Raw genomic sequence first — 14,982 nt, forward strand, 5'->3', positions numbered from 1 at the left:
GAAAGTGAAGAGGAACTCAAAAGCCTCTGGATGAAAGTGAAAGAGGAGAGTGAAAAGGTTGGCTTGAAGCTCAATATTCAGAAAACAAAGATTATGGCATCTGGTCCCATCTCTTCATGGGAAATAGATGGGGAAACAGTGGAAACAGTGACAGACTTTATTTTTTTGGGCTCCAAAATCACTGCAGATGCTGATTGCAGCCATGAAATTAAAAGACGCTTACTCCTTGGAAAGAAAGTTATGACCAACCTAGATAGCATGTTAAAAAGCAGAGACATTACTTTGCCAACCAAGGTCCGTCTAGTCAGTTCAGTTCAGTCGCTCAGTCGTGCCCGACTCTTTGCGACCCCAGGAATCACAGCACGCCAGGCCTCGCTGTCCATCACCAACTCCCGGAATTCACTCAAACTCATGTCCACAGAGTCGGTGATGCCATCCAGCCATCTCATTCTCTGTTGTCCCCTTCTCCTCCCGCCCCCAACCTTTCCCAGCATCAGAGTCTTTTCCAGTGAGTCAACTCATCGCATGAGGTGGCCAAAGTATTGCAGTTTCAGCCTCAGCATAGTCAAGGCTATGGTTTTTCCCATGGTCATGTATGGATGTGAGATTTGGACTGTGAAGAAAGCTGAGCGCCGAAGAATTGATACTTTTGAACTGTGGTGCTGGAGAAGACTCTTGAGAGTCCCTTGGACTGCAAGGAGATCCAACCAGTCCATTCTAAAGGAGATCAATCCTGGGTGTTCATTGGAAGGGCTGATGCTAAAACTGAAACTTTAGTACTTTGGCCATCTCATGCGATGAGTTGACTCACTGGAAAAGACTCTGATGCTGGGAGGGATTAGGGGCGGGAGGAGACGGGGACGACAGAGAATGAGATGGCTGGATTGCATCACCAACTCGATGGACATGAGTTTGAGTGAACTCCGGGAGTTGGTGATGGACAGGGAGGCCTGGCATGGGGTCGCAAAGAGTCAGACACGACCGAGCGACTGAACTGAACTGAACTGGTTTATTTATTAATTATCCACTTATATTAAGAAAGCTTTAATTTGCAATATTGTGCTAGCTTCAAGTATACAGCAAAGTGATCCATTTATAGATATATATTTTATCAAAAATGCTATTCTTTTTTAAATTACTGTTTTGAGTTCCATTTGATGATTTTGGTCAGATTTCTGTGATTTTGGTTTTGATTCTGTCTGTCCTCTGATGGATGAGGATAAGAGGTTTGCTCAAGATTCTTGATGGGAGGGACTAAGTTCAGTAGCTCAGTCATGTCTGAATCCATGCAAACCCATGGACTGCAGCACGCCAGGCTTCCCTGTCCATCACCAACTCCCGGAGATTGCTCAAACTCATGTCCATTGAATGGTGATGCCATCCAATCACCAACCTCTGTCATCCCCTTCTCCTCCTGACTTCAATCTTTCTCAGCATTAGAGTCTTTTCTAAGGAGTCAGTTCTTCTCATTGGGTGGCTAAAGTATTGGAGCTTCAACTTCAGCATCAGTCCTTCCAATGAATATTTAGGACTGATTTCCTTTAGGATTTACTGGTTGAATCTCCTTGCAGTTCAAGGGATTCAAGAGTCTTCTCCAACACTGCAGGAGTCTTCTCTATCCCACAGATGGGAGGGGCTGACTGTGGAGAAAACTGGGTCTTGTTCTGGTGGGCAAGTTCCTTTTATTTTCTTCTGAGGGGTAGGGCTGTATTGCCTTCCTATAGTTTAACCTGAGGCCAAACCATGGTGGGGCAATGGTGACCTCCTTCAAAAGGACTTACGCCAGCACACTGCGCCTCCCAGGACTGCTGGTGTCAGTGTCCACAACTCCTCAGCAGGCCACTGTCAGCCCAAGACTCCCACTCACAGGCAAGTCTGGCTCAGTCTTTTGAGGGGATCACTGCTCCTTTCCCCTGGGTCCTGTTGAACACAAGGCTTTGTTTGTGCCCTCTGAGAGTCTCTTTTCCCCAGACCTGTGGAAATTTTGTAATCATGACTGTAGCCATGAAATTAAAAGATGCTTACTCCTTGGAAGAAAAACTATAACAAACAAAAGTATTAAAAAGTAGAGCATCACTTTGCCAACAAAGGTCTGTCTAGTCAAGGCTATGGTTTTTTCAATAGTCCTGTAGGGATATGAGAGTTGGATCATAAAGAAAGCTGAACGCTGAAGAATTGATGCTTTCAAATTATGGTGCTGGGAGTTCCTTAGACTGCAAGGAGATCAAACCAATCAATCCTAAAGGAAATCAACCCTGAATATTCATTGGAAGGACTTATGCTGAAGTTGAAGCTCCAATGCTTTGGCCACCTGATGTGATTAATTAGCTCCTTGGGATAGACCCTGATGCTGGGAAAGATTGAAAGCAGGAGGAAAAGGGGATGACAGAGGATGAGATGGTTGGCTGTATCACTGATTCAATGGACACGAATTTGAGCAAACTCTGGGAGACAGTGTAGGACAGGGAAGCTTGGCGGGCTGCAGCCCATGTGGTCACAAAGTGTTAGACATGACTGAGCAACTGAACAACAACAGCAAATTTTGAGTTATTTTTGTGTTTAATATTGCCTTATTTTTAAAACCTTTCTGTATTTTGATATGTCTTCATATTTTGTTCTCAGCACTCTAATCTTCATACTGCATTTCACTGCAATTTGAATATAGCAATCATATGATAAACGTTGAAAATGGAATCAATCCCAATTGCCAATGTTCATACAGAAACATCTGTTATGAGTCAGTTGTAAGGTGTAAGCGGCTTCCTGGTGGCGCTAGTGGTAAATCCCCTGCCTGCCAATGCAGGAGACTCAAGAAACTCGGGTTCAATCCCTGGGTCAGGAAGATCCTCTGGAGGATGGCATGGCAACCCAGTCCAGTCTTCATGCTTTGAGAATCATGGACAGAGGAACCTTGCAAGCTAAAGTCCATAGAGTCACAAAGAGTCAGACACAACTAAAGCAACGCAGCCCACACATGTAAGGTGCAAACATCGGCCATTCTACTCCTCTTCATATATCCCATTGGTTAACTCATTCAGATTGGTTCTGTAGACATGGACTGAAAGGTCGCTTCATAAATGCTTTAATATTCTTGCTACTTGTCTGAAACATGCTAGGCAAAAAATGCTGCAAAATATGTAGTAGTGTTTTTATCTATTATCTTCTCCTTTTAAAAGACTAGCATGTTCTGTGACAGAGCTAGTGAACAGCTGTTACTTCATTTCAGCAGCTGATTATTTCTGGGAATTGCCAGAAGAATTATTGTCACTCAGGTTATTTGTTCAGATATCATCACATTTGTTTATAATTTATATACATTGAGGAATTAAAAAAAAGTTTTTGGGATATAGACATTAATTCACAGCTGTGGAGTATGGAATATATTTGAAAAATGTTCAGATTAATACCGTTTAGTATCTTAATGTTAGCAGCACATTTTAACTGGAACTTTGAAAAACCAAAAGTGCTGACCTAGAAAGAAGCCCCTAAAAAATCATTCACTATGGATTTCTAACAGAACTAAATATGCCTCTCTTCTGTACTTTCCATCAATTTCTTGTCAGATCCAACTCAAAAATCTGACCTTGATCCTTTACAACTTAAATGAGGCAGATAAGATGTTCTGCCCTTTACTGAATTCTGCTTTTAACAAAGTGGGTTCTATAAAAACACACATACAGGAGTAGATATTTTCAAGTGATTAAAGTGGACTCTACTACTAATTAGAATCCAGTTTGATGACTTTGCAGAAGCCTTTACAATTGTGACTTACTTCCTATAATGTCTAATTTGCAAGTTTGCTGTTTTGCCACCTGAAACTGCATAAATCTTTTTTATGTTGTGGCTAATTAAGTAACTGAAGTACTTTTAGCATAACACTGTGTGGATTACAAGGTGCTTTCAACATACATCACTCCATGTAATAAATTATAAACTGTCTTTCTCAAAAATTGCCATAAATCTTCAGGATTTTAAATCATTTTGATCAAAGTGAAGACTGTGCTTTTTTGAAATCAGATTGGAGCCATAAGGCGCCCTATATGTATCATATGCTTCCTTACCCTAGAGAGATTATGTAGAAAGAGCAACCATGAGTTTCATTAACAGCCATGGAGTATAGAAGGAGAATCCATAAAGTAGTACTATGACAGTCAAAATAATTAAATCGCATTGATAAAGTCAAATGATTCTTTTGTTGTTGTTGTGATATGCATGATTGTATTTACTTTTTTAAAAAAATATTTATTTTTAATGGGAGGATAATTGCTTTACAATATGGTGCTGGTTTCTGCCATACGTCACCACGAATCAGTCGTGGATGTACCTACGTCCCCTCCCTCCTCAACTTCACTCCATCCCACCCCTTAGGTGGTCACAGAGCAGGGTTTTGAGCTTCCTGCATCATACAGCAAATGTCCACTGGCTGGCTGTTTCACACAGGGCAGTGCATGTGTTTCAATGCTACTGTCTCAGTTTGGCTTACCCTCTCCATGCCTCCCTGGGTCCACATGTCAGTTCTCCAAGTCTGTGTGTCCGTTGCTGCCCTGCAAATAGATTTATCAGTGCCATCTTTCTAGATTCCATACACATGCTTCCATAGCTATTTGTTTTCCTCCTTCTGACTTATTTTACTCTGTATAATAGGGGCTCTCTTTTCTTGACCAACAGCAGCTATATAACTGGGGAGAGCAAATGCAAAATGAAAATCTGAAGCCTCTTGTTAAAAAATTATTAAGAATTTCAAGTTGGTAACAGCAAAGCATGAATTCCAGCATGGGAGTTTTTCTGACTGTGGTTTTCTGTGTGACTGCACAGACTGCCTGCCCATGAAATTGGCCTTGATTGTGACAGTGCACGTGCCATAGGTTAATAATAATTTAAAAAATTGTGCAAAGTACTATGTGTCAGACACAGTGTTAGGCTGTCATTGTCTGTATAACTTTTAACTCCCAGAAAACAACCCCTGTGAGGACTACTGTCACCTCATTCTGGAGAAGAAACTGAGGCTGGGGTTTTGCAAACTCACCTCATGTCTTCAGAAACTGACACTATTTCTAGCCTTCATTTTTCTCCAGAATGAACTTCTACTTAATGAATGATTGTAAATTATAAGGAGTGGGGACTTAAAGGAGGAGTAGTCTAATTAAGAAATTTGAAATTTCTGAACTGAGTTCGGCTGAGAGAAGAATGGTCAGTGACCCTCCCTCCTGTTGCTGCCAGGCTTGTCTGTGGCATTCCTACCTGCTTCTTCCCCAGTTTTGGACATTTCCCCAAGGTGGGGCTTATTTCTTTTCTTTCAAACTTGTGTCAGTTTCTTTGATTAGCATATGGTAATGTATCAACTTATACAAAGGATTTTAGTTCCTGTTTTATCTATGAATGCAAGACTTAGATGAGGTCTCATTTTCACTTCTTTTATACTTCCTGGTGAAACTTTTAAATTTTAGGAACAAAATGAAAATGGTCTGAACCAGAAAGAGGCTACAATGTTGAGAAAACTTTGCCTTATACGATTGTCCAAATTAAGCCATTGTATCTGGGATGGAGAAAACTCAATGTCCACGTTTTCCATTGCTGGTGGGTTTCGTGTAAGAAATCAAGTCATCTACCTATCTACACCCTCTTTTGACCATAATATGCTTTGGAAAAATCATCTTTGACCATGCTATCATATGCTAACAATTACGTCAACACCTTAAAATTAATTCCAATTTTTCCTTCGTTTCAGTAATATTTTAATGAACATGTTTTTGAATAAAGATTTAATGTTCCTTGAAAATATTTCACTAAGGTCTCATATCAAAGGAGTAATTGTTGTCTCAAATGTTATGTATTTTACTTAAATCAGCTTCAGTTGCTTTTCTAGTTATAAAGAAAATTATAAGTTAATTTTAACCAGAAACTGTATAAAATATAAAGAAATGTCACCCCAAATTACAATAAGAAATATCGGTCACTATTAAAATTTTAGCATAGTTTTCAGTCATATTTCAGGCATATTTAGTCTTCATTTTTCTCATATTTCTTTCTCTGTGTATATACATATCTGTATATGTTACTGTTGTTCTGTTGCCAACTCATGTGTGACTCTTCACAACCCCATGCACCCCAGCATTTCAGGTTTCCCTGTCCAAAGTATTGGAACTTCAGCTTCAGCGTCAGTCCTTCTAAAGAATACTCAAGATTGATTTCCTTTAGGATTAGCTGGCTTGATCTTGCTGTCCAAGAGAACCATCTTCTCCAGCACCACAATTTGAATGCATCGATTTTTTGGCCCTCAGCCTTCTTTATGGTACAACTCTCACCATTTGACTATACTGACCTTTGTCAGAAAAGTGATGTCTCTGCTTTTTAATACACTGTCTAGGTTTATTTGAGAGTTTGACCATAAGAAAAAAAGCTGAGTGCTGAAGAATTGATGTTTTTGAACTGTGGTGTTGGAGAAGATGCTTGAGAGGCCATTGGACTGCAAGGAGATCAAACCAGTCAATTTTCAAGGATATCAGTCCTGAATATTCATTGGAAGGACTGATGCTGAAGCTGAAACTCCAATACTTTGGCCACGTGATGCAAAGAACTGACTCATTAGAAAGGACCCTGATGCTGGGAAAGATTGAAGGCAGGAGGAGAAGGGGGCGGCAGAAGATAAGATGGTTGGATGGCATCACCGACTTGACATGAGCTTGAGCAAGCTTCTGGAGTTGGTGATGGACAGGGAAGCCTGGCATGCTGCAGTCCAAGGGGTTGCAAAGAATCGGACACAACTGAGTGACTGAACTGGCTAAGGTTTGTCATAGCTTTCCTTCCAAGGAGCAAGTGTCTTTTAATTTAACGGCTGCAGTCACCATCCATAGTGATTTGGAGCCCAAGAAAGCAAAATCTGCCAGTGTTTCCACTTTATTTGCCATGAAACCATGGGACCAGATGCCATGATCTTAGTTTTATGGATGTTGAGTTTTAAGTCAGCTTTTCCACTCTCCTCTTTCACCCTCATCAAGAGGCTCTTTAGTTCCTCTTCAATTTCTGCCATGAGAGTGGTATCATCTGTGTATCTGAGATTTTTATATTTCTCCCTGCAATCTTGTTCCAGCTTGTGATTCATCCAGCCTAGCATTTCACATGATGTACTCTGCATATAAATTAAATAAGCATAGTGACAATACACAGTCTTTACAGTATACTCTTTTACTTTGAAAATATGCTACAGACATTTTCTTGTAGTTTATTTTCCTCTTTATTATAGGCAATTATATACATATATAACATGTAAAATCTTTATCTAAAGAAATTGAAAAGAGTTTCAGGAAAAATAGAAAATATCTGTAGACATATCTCAGCCCTAGAATATTATAATGGTCAGATTGACTCAAAAGGGTTATTGACTAGAGACCATGGTAGTGAGACTTCACACCAAGTAGACCTTCACCCTAAGCTGAAGTGCCTCCTTCTTTGTCTCTGTTATTTCTGTTACTGGCTTTTTCCCAAAACATTAACATCTAGTTTACTATCAAAATTTAAAATTATTTTCTACTCATTACTGCAATTTTAAATGGAAATGGATTTTGGAATTTACCAGATGCATTTTAGACATTTCTTAAGACCTACAGTTTCTCCACCTTTAATCCACTAGCATGGTGAATCATAGTAATGTCTCTTCTGGAATAAAACTAAACACGGAATAAATTATATGTGATCATGGTTTGTGTCTTTGGGTGATTTCGGTTGCAGTTTATTTAGAATATCTGTAAGCTGAGATCCAACCAGTCCATCCTAAAGGAGATCAGTCCTGGGTGCTCATTGGAAGAACTGATGCTAAAGCTGAAACTCCAATACTTTGGTCACCTCATGTGAAGAGTTGACTCACTGGAAAAGACTCTGATGCTGGGAGGGATTGGGGGCAGGAGGAGAAGGGGACGACAGAGAATGAGATGACTGGATGCGTCATTGACTCGATGGACATGGGTTTGAGTGAACTCTGGGAGCTGGTGATGGACAGGGTGGCCTGGCATGTTGTGATTCATGGGGTCGCAAAGAATCGGACATGCCTGAGCGACTGAACTGAACTGAACTGAATTCTTTATTTGTATATACTTTTTTCTCCTTATCTAATTATAATTCTGACCATATTTTTAATATAAAAGTTCCTACTCTGGGATGTGCTTCAGGTATATTTTAAGTTCAAAATTTATTAATCTCTACACTAATTGTTACTATTCTTTCCCTTTCTATTATTAAACTTAGTTTGCTATTTTTTCTTACTTTAGAGTTAAATGATAACTTTTTATACTTGTTTCATTTGAACATTGAAATACTGCTAAGGCAGTTATTTTTAATAAACACAACTTAGACTATAACATATATTTTGAAATGCAAAATATTAAATATAATTGTTTCATGAATGTTTTAATTAAAAATTTATGTTTATCATTAACTTTATTTAAAACTAAAATTTTGTTTGCTTTATTGTAAGCAGAAAGCATGGAAAATACCATATCATGTATGATTATCACTAATTTGATTTTCTTCAGTATTTTACTGTTTATTTACTGATTTTGTTAGTTAGGGTAATACTAACTACTTGTAATAAATAAAAGTTGAAATAACATGACATGTAGCAAAAATTTTTTCTCCCTCACATTATAGTCCATTGTGGATTTTATGGTTAATAGTTAGCTTTTCACCACTTCATGATTGAAGGAAATGGCTTATGCCTGTTCTTTTCTTTTTTTGTCTTTTCTTTCTTTTTTTTAAGTCTAAGACTTAAGAATTATTATCTTTCATCTTTTGATTCTAATATCACATTTACATGCTGCTTGTATATTTTCTATTCTTCAGCATTTTTTCTTTTTTTATTTCATTTTTTAAAAGTTTACTTATATTAGTAATCCAATTTCTTCAAGTAGCTTTTTCTATATTGTAAAGAAATACTATAAAAAACCAATTGAAGAATTTTCTCCATTTTTTTATTCTGCAAGTTTAGACCCCAGTTAAAATCTACTAACTTAAAGCCTCCCTTGAGTAAATCTTTTTTTTTTTGTAATTAATTTATTTTTTATTGGAGGCAAATTATTTTACAATATTATATTGGTTGGTTTTGCCATACATTGACATGAATTCGCCCCGGGTCTACATAAGTTCCCCCTCCTGAACCCCCCTCCCACCTCCCTCCTCCCTTTATCCTCCCTCTGGGTCATCCCCGCATGCCAGCCCCGAGCATCCTATAACATGCATTGACCCTGAACTAGTGATTCATTTAAATCTTGACACACTTTGCTATTTCAGAATCATTGTTCTAGATGAACGCCAAGGTTCTATTTCACCTATTTTTCAACCTTTTGGAGAAATACCTGATTTTGGATCATTTTAAGACTAAATTGTTGAGCTACATTAATCAGTTTGGGTTGGAGCTTACTGTCAAAAGAACAAAGAGGTAATCCTTCTTACTTGCTCACGTTGTGGACACTGCATTTTTTCACTTTGTGTGATCCCTTTCATTCCTCACTTGGAATCCTCATCACTCTTTGAAATTGACTCTGGTTTCTCTCTAGGATACACTTTCTTTTAAAACCTTACTTGACTAGGGTTTTAAGAGGTTTCAAGTTTATGCTAAAGCTGAAACTGCAATACTTTGGCCACCTCATGTGACGAGTTGACTCACTGGAAAAGACTCTGATGCTGGGAAAGATTGGGGGCGGGAGGAGAAGGGGACGACCGAGAATGAGATGGCTGGATGGCATCACCAACTCTGTGGACATGAGTTTGAGTGAACTCCGGGAGCTGGTGATGGACAGGGAGGCCTGGCGTGCTGTGATTCATGGGGTCGCGGAGAGTCGGACACGACTGAGCGACTGAACTGAACTGAACTGAACTGAAGTTTTCTGCAGTTTTGGAAAAAATCTCATTCCCAAACAAAGAGGTAACTGGAATGGGTTTCAACGTAAAGGAGTTAATGGAGTAACTCACTTAAGTCCCATCATCATGACTTGCATTTGGACCTCAACTGTGCCAGACACCAGGTTATTTAAAGGATTTAAAATTCTAATATACAGTGCTTGTTTAATCTTGTCATCTATTTTCATATATTAGGAGAGTTCTCCAGTGTCATAGAGCCAATAGGATATCTATCTGCCTACTATCTACCATCATTTATCCAGTATCTTCTATCATCTCTCTGTCTACTATTTATGTATATGTTTATGTACTCTCTATGTATTGAGAGATTCATTTTAAGGAAATGGCTCATGTTGTTGTGGAACTTGTTGTGTTCAAAACAGATGCACTAGGCTGGCAAACTGGAGACTCAGGAGAAGTTGTAGTTCAAGTCCACAGTCAATCTGCTGAGAGAATTCTTTCTTGCTTAGGCAAGGTCAGTCCTTGTTCCACTGAGGCCTTCAACTGACTGGATAAGACTCACTCACATGTTGGAAAGTAGTCTGCTTCACTCAAGTTTGCTAATTTAAATGTTAATATCATCCAAAACCCTTTGCAGGTCCAGACAAGTTGACACATAAAATTAACCAGCCCGTCATCCCAACATATATGTATATATATATGACCCAAAGTTACAGACTGGAAGGAAAATATTTTGGTCCTCTTCATAGCTATGCTGCTGCTGCTGCTGCTGAGTCGCTTGTTGTGCCCGACTCTGTGCGACCCCATAGATGGCAGCCCACCAGGCTCCCCCTTGCCTGGGATTCTCCAGGTAAGAACACTGGAGTGGGTTGCCATTGCCTTCTCCCTTCATAGCTATATCCATCACAAAAAAGCATAAATCAGATGGCATAGCATTTAACAATATCTAAGATATTTTTCTTGCCATATTCCTTCTTCAAATGTGTGTCTTTCTTCTATACTTAGAACAGGTCTTCTTTTGATTATGTTCTTACAGGTTGACCTCCACCAGTCTCTACTTACTTTATGCTAATTGGTCTTAAAGGAGTACTAATGAAATTCATTTTTGCTCACTAACTCTATACCTGGATGTGCTCTAAAGCCACCTCTCACTATTTAACTCAAGGGCTATTTGTACATTTAAATTATCAGCTTAGTGATTCAAGAGGTTGAACAGTAGGAACCAGGGTCTTGACCTAACAAGATGCCTTTTTTTCTAGCATTATTTCTCTTAATGAAAGTGTTGTGATGCTTTATAGGTATTTTAAGTTAAATTTTCTGTTTAGTTTAGCCATTTCTACTGAGACAGACTTTTTTTTTTTACAGGTGCTACTTTTGCTATATAACAGAAATGATGGTAAACCCAACCCTAATTACCTGATGACTTTCTCTTCACTGCAGTTGATATAGATTTGAGGACCCCTAAAATCTACTACTAATATTTCCAAATGCTATTTTTCTTACTGAGAAATTAATTCAATTTGGAGATCCTATTTGTCCCATATTGTCCCAATTTTAGTCACCTCACAAATTTGGAAAAGAGGCTAGTGGGATTCTGCTACACTTTTGCTTCCAAAACTCTTTATAGATTTAAAATTAAAAAAATATATAAAATAAAATGTTTGTTAAGGATATAAGCACTTTTCAGTTCTTGTAAAAAAAAAAAAAACTGATTTTACTTTTAAACACTTGTTTCAGTGCAGTCCTCCCTTGGTTTTGTTTTGTTTTTTCCTTATTCCCCTGAGATTTATGTCTATTTTTGATTCTGTTCCTCAAGCCCTCTCTGAGAATAGGAAGGCAATGAACTCATTTGATTTTTGTTTTAGCAATGCCTGTCTTTTCAGTCAGTAAATTGCTCTGGCCATCTGTAAGAAACTCAACTCTCTCTGTTACTGACCTTTTGTTCTTTCCATGCTTGAAAAATGTCTTATTATTTGTCTTAATGTCTTCTGCAATCTTCTTTTCATTTGACACCTTTCCTTTCCTTATCATATTTTCTTTTACACTTCAAGCTTCAAAATCATGTATATATTCATAGGTTTTGCATGAACTTTTCTTTCCCTGATACTATTTTATTTTGCATTTAGTGTTGGTAGTATGAGCATTGATCCCAAGTCTTTACGTTCTGGTGCAGTACATTTATGTCAAAAAAAAAAAAACAAAAAACTTTACATTATCTCTTTCTTATTTCTATCTGAACTTTCAAACTGAACTAGTAAAAACATTATCCACTTAATCAGTCATTAAGCAAAATTATACTAAATACCTGCTCTGCTTCATAGTTTTTGATTTGTTATGTTTAAGTTCAACTTAAGAAAAAGTGCATACTTTCCCAGTTTTTAATATAATGTGTTTGCATTTTCTTTTCTTTCATTTTTTGGCCTTCATTTTCAGTCTTCTAGGATACATATAAAATTTAGGAATATTTCAAAATCTGATAGAAACATTTTCACTGTAGCCCCAGAAGGCAAATATCTCTACTTATTTTAATACACACTTGTAAAAAAGGATGTGATATCATAGTTTGTTAAAACAATCAAAGTTGTTTCAATGCAATCTGTTCATGTAAGTGATGTTTATTCAATGAGAAATTTCTGCAGTAACTAGCAATTAATACATGGCCATGCATGAGTCCCTTTGTACTGTGCATAAAAGTCACCCCAGTTGGGGCAGTCCCAGAAGGCTTAGTTTCTCTGTTGCCTTCAGAAATTCATAAGGTTTAAAATTGTTTATGTATATTGACACTATATTTCATAGGAGGTGGCAGTTTTCACAAAACTTCTCATCTAAGTGGCCTATAAAGATGAGGTGTATTCTTTCGTAACATTCTTCGAGAAAATAAAGCAAAATAGTGAGTAAAATAATAATGCAGCCTTAACCTCAATCTTTTATATTCATTATATTCATTGCTTTTAGATTTTTAGATATTAGTTCCTCTATGATATTGCTTCTGAAGTCTGCAAGGTAATTTGCTTTCTTGTTACACATGAGTAAACTGCCAGACCTAACCACTGAGCTGTTTACTAAAGTGATCTGGCTTGCTCCTGTTAACCATGAATAAGACAGCCCCAGCTAATTGGGCAATGAAAATTAAGGAAAATGCACCCACAAAGAAATTCCCTGCATTCAACTCAACTCAGCATAAAATATTGTTAATTCAACATTAAAATGAACTTCTATCTTAAATAAATACTAGGCTTTGTATTGATCTTTTCTTGATCTAAGGCTATTTTTTAAAAATATATATCTTGCTTGCTAAAAAAGAGTTTAGATTAGATGGAACATTAAATATTAAGCTTTTTTTTTTTTCCCTAGCACTAAGGTGACTACTTCTCTGGCACATCTTGAGCAGTTTCTGTAATAAGGATATAGAAAATGTCAAAATCCAAAACAGATCATAGGCAGTGGTGGAAATGGATCTGTTTCATGTACATAGTATAAAGTGTGACTAGTTCTCCTGTATTGTAATGTTGGTGCTTCTATCATTGAATTGAACTTTTTTTTAGGTGTACATAAGCAAACTTGTTTTATATCATTCTGGCTTCCCTGATAGCTCAGTTGATCAAGAATCAGCTTGCAATGCAGGAGACCCTTGTTCAATTCCTGGGTCAGGAAGATCCTCTGAAATAAGGGAAAGGCTCCCCACTCCAGTATTCTGACCTGGAGAATTCCATGGACTGTACATTTCAAGACTTTCCATGAAAGTTGTAGTCAGACATGACTGAGTGACTTTCACTTCATTTTTGTATCATTCCATATATTTAAAATGATACATGTATAAATGTCTAGCCACAAAACGGCTGCATACATAATTTTTTTACACTGCCACTTTAGAAAAACAAACCTTTCCTATTTTTGTTTTGGCTAACCTTAAGAAGCATTCTCTAATATTTTTTTCCAATTTGTAATTTATTTCCTTGATTCAGGTTATGTTCCTTTCTTTTATTATGCTATTTACAATCATCAGTAACTTCTCTCCGTCATTTCTGCCTATGGAAACAGTGTTTGTCAGTTTCCCTTCTGTATTTACTGTGTCTTTCCCCACACCTCCACAGTTCTTCTAGCTGAAACATTCACCTTTAGTGCCTCAGGTCTGTTATCTGAGGACAGAGATCTGTTAACTCGTAGCAAGCAGTCGGAGAGAAATTGCATTTCTCTTTTCCTGGCAATGTGTGCATGAAGTCTTCACAAGAAATTATTTGGATGTTCTGTAGACAGTGCCTTCAGTTTCCTGGGGTCATTTAATTTAAAGTGATCATGGCCAGGATCATAGTTGGCGTTGTGTGTTCCCGCATTTTGTTACAATCTCACTCTTCTATTCCATGTTAAAAAGATCTGAGCATACTGAACAAGGATGAGGTTTTGCTTGGGGCTCCAAATGCAATGCAAAAGATAAATTGAGGACAGGGAAGGAAGAAGGGTTATTTGCATGGATGTTTGCCTTTGCTATTTTTATCCTTTCCTAAATATTAAGATGATGGTTGAATTGTTGAAGGAATAGCAATTACAATCAGTATGTGAGTTCATATAATTTGCTTTCTGCACTACTCTATAATCCATATTTTTCTGAGTATATATATAACACTTCTTGGCTTTCTTTAGTATCAGCAATTATTTTTATGCAGTATCTGTTGATCCTGTTAGCAGAGATGATATACTATCTGATCATTAGCAAATATTATTACAGGAGTCAGGCAGTCTCTAATACTTTGTATGTAACTATGGAAAGGATTGGAGTAGAAAATGGTAACCTACTCCAATATTCTTGCCTAGAAACTTCCAAGAGGAAGTTTGGTGGGCTATAGTCCATGGAATTGCAAAAAGTCAGACACAACTGAGCATGCACTCATGCGTGGAAAGGATACGAAGTATACTAAACCATTGATTATCACAACAGTTTGTATATATGAATTTTTTACAGGTGCAGCCATTAATGCAATTAAATGTGACTTTTCAGAGTCCCAAGGTGTAAGACAGGTAATAGGCCCGAGAATGCAAGTGCCAACTTGAACCAAAAAGTTAGTAGATTCAACCTTAAAAATATTTTGTAAACATAAATCTGAAGTTTAATGGTAAAATTGGTATAATATT

General features: G+C 37.5%; 1 pseudogene; it reads left to right on the top strand.

Annotated features, from left to right (window-relative positions):
* Positions 1 to 1,754: 1,754 nt before the first annotated feature.
* The window catches only part of LOC148775878 (regulation of nuclear pre-mRNA domain-containing protein 1A pseudogene), a 52,107-nt pseudogene continuing 38,879 nt past the window's right edge, over positions 1,755 to 14,982 (top strand).

This window comes from Moschus berezovskii, chromosome 13, assembly GCF_049115385.1.
Source record: "Moschus berezovskii isolate FMDL1 chromosome 13, NW_MosBer_1.0, whole genome shotgun sequence".
NCBI lineage: Eukaryota > Metazoa > Chordata > Mammalia > Artiodactyla > Moschidae > Moschus > Moschus berezovskii.